Below are 6,674 nucleotides of genomic sequence, written 5' to 3'. Positions count from 1 at the left end.
CTCGTAAAAAAAGTTTCTTATTTTTTAATATTTTTTTCTCAATACATCTACATAGCGGAAAGTTCAGATGGGCGGCATATATTTCCAGTAATACGTATTCAAGAATATGAGAGTGGAACGGAAGAAGGGTGGCGAAATTTGTACAGCGTACAGGCAGCAAACCCATAAATACACAGTGGCGGAGGACGCTCGAGCACTTCCAGTACTTTGAGGTACGGGGGCGGCAAAATGCTGTTTGCCCCGGGTGGCAAAAATCCTAGCTATGGCCCTGTCAGAAGGTGCTCGAGCACCTAAGAACTGATTCAGAAATCAAAATTCCTCATGTAAAGCTTAAGACGAGCGCCCACGGGCCTGAAACACTTTCGAAATGTCTCGGATCTATCATAATGATGAACGAAACAAAAAAGCAAGATAAACAGTTAAAAGAAAAAAAATTTTAAAAATTGAATTTTATTGCAGCTTCATATTATTTTAATTAATCATATTCCCATAGACATTAATGTGAGGCATGAAATTTTTAAAATAAATTGAAGGCACTGAACTAAAAACGTATGACGAGTTGAGAGTGAAAAATGATCTTGCCCTTTCAAAAATAAATTAAAAATATAACAACCCCTTATATAAGGATAAGATTTTATTTTTCCCCTTTATTGGATCATGTAGATTACCTGAAGACGCATTAAACAGTCATGGTGCTTAAATTTATTTAGTTATTAATATTTTGAGAGAATTCGATCCGGCAAAACACATGTTAAGTATAGGGAAAAAAGCGGTTTGTTTGGGCTTACTTGTCAGCCCATAGGGTTGCCACAACGGCTTCAATTTTCGTTCCTGATGTCACCTCCTGTTATTCTTTCCTCCATGGATCGGACCAATGAGAATGGGGGGAAACGCTCCGTTCATTTGCATAGCGTGTCACCGCTTTGCGCGAACCGCCTGTGAGAAGCAGAAAAGTCCCTGTGGAAAGAATTTTTTTTTCACATACCGCGCGTGTCGAACTAGTCTTTGAACTGGATTGTGAGCGATAGAAGATACTGATTTACTGATAAATATAAAATGATATTTGTCGCTGTTAAATTTGAAATGGGTAATTTGGCAAATTTGAAAATATTGAGAGAATCGTTCAACATTAGTAAGTTGTTAAGAAGAATGATGACGAGTCCAACCACATTTTATTTTATTTTTGTTTTTTTTTTAGTTAAGGAGAACGTAATGAAAATATTTTTGTGTGTGTTATACTGTAGTTATAAAATAATTCTACTAGGCTTCTATTTTGTTTTTACAAAAGCGGTAAAAACCTATCAAAGGTAAATACCATACCAACCCTACAGTCGACATGCATTCATTTTGGGATCCGAAGGGATTTTCAATCCATCCAACAGACTAATTATTAACCGTAAATATTACTAATTAATGAATAAGAAACGTGATTATACTGACTTAATTATATTGTTTATTTAACTGAATCTCTTTCCGAGGCGAGTTTACTAGGCCCAGAGTAGATGGGTGAAAAAATAAATTTTCGATATCGCTCTCTCTCTCTCTCCCTCCTTCATGCTTTATGACAGGGGTGGCCAAGAGCTGACCCGCGGGCCCCCGACAAGGTAAAATTATCAAATTAAAATTAATGATTTACAAGGTGTTAAATCAAATTCGTGATCATTATTCGAGCTATTCTCAGCGGAAAACTACTTACATTCGTTATTGTTAATGACGAAAATAATTTACTATGTTATCACCAAGGCCCGGATGTTGTTGCTTTAAAAATCTTGAAAAATGACTAAAAAATGCCATAAAAATAATGAAACAAAGTTCTATCACAAAAAAATGAGTAACTTTAAACAAAGTTCTCTTGGAAAACCGGTTATGTTTGACAACCGGGAAGGAGGGATATGGTTTTTTCCAGTAAAAAACGAAAAATGAATCCCCCCTCCGAGGAAATCCTGTGTATCCATGCCTATGGTTAGGAAGCCAAAAAGCATCTCTTTCTTTTATTTTCTAATAAATGCAAGCATATTTTTTCATAAGTGCTCAACGCAATCAGTATTCATATAATTTTCTGAAACTTTTCTATCGTCAAAAAATTTGAAAAGTGAAAAAATATCGTGAAAATGCCATAAAATGCCCGAAAACTAAAAAAAAAATTGTCCTAACAGTAAAAAAAAGCATAAAAATGCATGTCATCAACATCATCTGCCGAAACAAGAAACACGATTAACTTTTTACTTACTGATCCTCATACAAGTACTTCTGAAAGAGACAGGAAACGTATGAGTGGTAGGCAAAGAACAAGCACCAGGAGGAAACAAGTATTTGATAATTCTTTAACTCCAAATATTTCCAGAGAACCGGTGGAACTTCAAATAACAAAGAGCCGTTGGAGAAGGAAATGCAGCAAAACTCTAATAACAGACCAGGGTTGTTTGGTTTAAACCACGTTGGTTTAAACCATGGTTTAAACCTTGGTTTTAACCAACTGGTTTTTTTAAAAAAACCACTTTGGTTTTTTTCAAAAAATCAGATAAAAGTGGCCTAAATATCATTTTTTTCCCAGAAAAATATCATATTTGTTCATTATTAGCCAAAATGTTTCATTTTTACCTCATTTTATATCCTTGGGGTACATTCTGATGGTATATCTTTAAATGACATAAGATTTTATAAGTGGTTTTTTTCAAAAAGTCTCATAAAAGTGGCCAGAATATATATATATTTTTCATATGAAGTATCTTAGTCATTTAAAGTTATATATAAAAGCCAAAATTTCTCATTCTTACAACATTTTCTAACCTTTGGCTACATTCTGATGCTCTATCTTTAGCAAATTCATGAATAAGGATTGCATCACACATCTAAATGTAGTGGTGTATTATCTCACAGGGTTTCTTTTTCCGTTCACAAAGAAGCAGCTACAGTAGTGACACCATCATGCTAGGGGCAAGTGGTCCTATAATCCAATAAAGACACCAGCTGTCCTTGAAGGACAAAGACTAGTGTATCAGTGGTTACATTACCTCACATACATTTTCATTCCCATAAGAAGTAGCACATCTCCTACTGTATATCTCCCAGTCTTAATATATTCACACACACACACACACTGTTAAGCCCAGTTAATCAATTTTCTACTGTATAGTAGTAACAGATTTATAAAAAATAATCAGCTATATACAGGGTGATTATAATTTAAGTTTTGATTCCAAAACTATACAATAAGTACTGATCGGAATGACCTGAAAATTTGCATGGATACTCCTGAAGCAATGGACGTTTCTTTCGCAAAAGAAAAAAGTGCAAAATGTGCAAGTAGACGATGCTGTACTTGGCCAGCAGTATAATCTATTTTGTGCAACCACATCATTTCGGCACTTCCACAGCATCAGTGTGTGGATAGAACTTCTATCAAGATGCACATTGCAATACCAGCAAAGCAGCTGCTGAAGACCCATTTTGACAGGATGCACCTTAACCCTTGCAACTTCTGGCTGTGGGGGTACCTCAAAATGTTATAAACAGTGGTCAGATTGCAAAATTTGGTGAATTTCAATCTCCAGCACATCCCCTATATGTTAGAAGTTCCTCAGGAATATTAACATGGGGGCGCGTTTGGTTTAATGAAGCTGAATTGCAAGCACATCCACATTATGACCATGGCATACTCCGATTCTGCTGTTGAACAAGAATATTTGTGCTTTCAGCCTCATAGCCAGAACACGCGGTGGACAACATATTTAAAATTTTTTGAGTAAGTTGTAGTTATTTGTTCAATTACTTTTTACAATTTTTTTTGTGATGTTTCCGTGAATTATGGACTCGTGCAATGCTATAATTAAGTTATAATTTTCCCATTACTGGCTATCGTTTCCATTCTGCAAGCAAATTTCCCACGTGTTGGATGATGTCATTAATTTTACATTTTTAAGTATTTTTTCCCCTTTATCAAATAAAATTGAATTTTTTCAGGAATATTCATGTCAATTTTCAAGTCATTCTGACAATCGCTCTTTTTTACAGTATTTTGAAATCAGAACCTTAGTTATAATCACCCTGTATATCGTAAATCATCGTTAATTAATCTGCATTATTTATGCTTCATTAAATGCATTATATTCACCTAATTTATATTACTTTTTGCAAAATAGCTTTGTAATTAAGTATACTGAAAGTAACTGGAGAAAAACCTGTATATATTATATGATTAATAATAACATTAAAAGAATTTTCAAACACACAGTAATCCATTGAGTTAAGCAAAAAATAATTAAATGGCAAAATGGTTTTTGTTAAAATGTAATAAATATTTATTGATTAATTAGCATGGGAATAGTGTTAATTGCATTAATAAACATTTTATTTTAGTTAATTATTACAAGTTTGAATGATTTTTCAGAAATTTCATTGTTTTTAATGTTAATACTATATAAAACAAAAAAACCGGTTTAAACCAAAAAAACCTGGTTTAAACCAAAAAAACCCGGTTTTTTGGTTTTTTTCAAAAAAACCGGTTTTTTTACCAACCCTGTAACAGACACATGAATCGAAAAATATTTCCTTTGAATGCACTCAAAACGTCCAAAATGAGTGATGTTATCAAAGATCGGCAACAAACAGATCACCAGCCTACTTTGGCTTCACTTCAGCCCCTCTCCCTAAACCACAAAGAGTTCCCAAGAAGAATGAGTTTGAAGCTACAACACACCGCGAAAACTCTTGCATACAAACAAAAAAGGGGAATCATTCCGAGGATTCCCATAAGAGAGCAGCACTATTGAATTAAAACCTCTCCTCTTGCACCAACCAAGACCTACGCCGTGAATCAACGGCGAATTATGATGGAATAACTTCGGAAAACAATACAGAACGTTTTTCAAACACCCAATAACTTCGGAACAGCGTGGCACAGAACACTAAGTTTCCTTCCACTGATTTTATCTATCTGCCACTCTTTCTATCAATCAAATTTTTGGAGTTAATTTACCCCTGCGGTTACAACACCTCATACGTCTAGAAATTTAACATCAGAAAATCCAACCAATTATGATTGCACTACAAATACAGAGGAAATATATCCAGACGAAGCGCCAAACGAATAATGCGAACAAAAATAAACAAAATGAAGACCAGCTTTCGTTGGTTTCACGAAAAAAGAGAAAGAAAACCAGCAAAAAAATCTGATGTCATTACATGTAATGAAAATGCGATTGATCAGTCCTTTGATAAAATTCTACACTTTTGATCTACAATGTACGGAGTAAGACTTCAGCTGCTCTAGATAGAGATGATCAAAGACTGGGATTTTTAGATAATTTCCAATCACAAATATATTTGATACGGAATATTCATAGGCGCATTGCTATCGATTGTATTGACACGAATGCTAGACAAGACATTTTGAATTTCATGGTGCAAAATCAACTTGCTGGACAACAATTTTATGTCATCCGACCCACCAGAAGAAAATGGAATGGTCGAACCGTACAAGAACACAAATAAATTCCAAACCGCGGAACTCAACAAGGAATTTTAATATATCATCGAACTATTGAAAAAACCAATTTGTAGCAGCTCCATAGGCATACTCAAGTTCAGGGAATAAGATCTTATTGCCCACACCGTACATAATATCATTCATATTTCAATAGAACACCTCTAACCAGAGTAAGAACGAGAGATTCGGGAACCGAAGTGTCTCACACATAGACAAGCAGAAGAGATCCGGCAGAAGAATTCAACTATGCATTATCGTCTATCGCATATCGATCGTCCGAAATGGAATCTCAAAGATCCCCGTTCTCTTACATATTCCAGCTACCGAGATACGGTGGGCAGATCTTCTAAGGGGCCGTTCAAGTATTACGTCATCATCGATGGGGGGGGGGGGGAGCCCGATTTGGTGACTTTTGATGACAAGAGAGGGGGGGGGTTGGATAATGCGTACGTAATCAACCACCCTTCATGAAAATATGAAATATTTGTATTGACATCTTATTCGGTGAACCAAAAACGAGAAAAACCTTTCGATAGTTTGTGGGCACTTGAAGTAATATCGCCCCCCTCCCACTATTGATAAGTGCCCTACAGAGCCACTTTAGTGATCTCTAAATTTTTCGCGGATCCAAGTGATCTGGAAAGGTGTTCGGGCCGCTTAAGTGCTCTGGAATTGTGAAACGCATCACTAAAGTGATCCGTAATTATATGCCGCGGATCACACATAAATAATCTCAGAATGTGCCGCGGTTAACTTGAGTGATATAGAACTGCACTGGGGACCACTTAAGTGCTCTAAAACTATGTCACATGTCACTCAAGGGTTCTATCTCTAAATGTGTCGTTCTTCGTACATTGGATTGTTCTCTGAAAGACTTGCGTGTGAGAATAGGAAGAAAGAAAGGAGCCAACACGAATGTTGTTTTTCTCCTACTAATCAAATTATCCCAAATTGTTTTAGAGTACACGTTCTTAACAAAAAGCAATATAAAAAATTGCTTCAGGTGAAACACACAGTAACAAGAAAATTTTTGAAACTATTAGGGTTCCGCTGCTATAGGTGAAAGGTCATTGATGACATGCAATCAAAACAGTTAACAGCGTGTTGGATGGACTAAATAGATTCAGCTTACTGCATTTTTCCCCTATACAGATGATGTTAGCTAAACTGTCAGCGAACTTTACTC

The sequence above is a fragment of the Pholcus phalangioides genome, unplaced genomic scaffold (genome assembly GCF_987345545.1).
Source record: "Pholcus phalangioides strain wild (caught in Gottingen) unplaced genomic scaffold, Ppha-v1.0 ptg000003l_1, whole genome shotgun sequence".
In the NCBI taxonomy this organism is placed as follows: domain Eukaryota; kingdom Metazoa; phylum Arthropoda; class Arachnida; order Araneae; family Pholcidae; genus Pholcus; species Pholcus phalangioides.
This window is presented reverse-complemented; position numbering follows the sequence as displayed.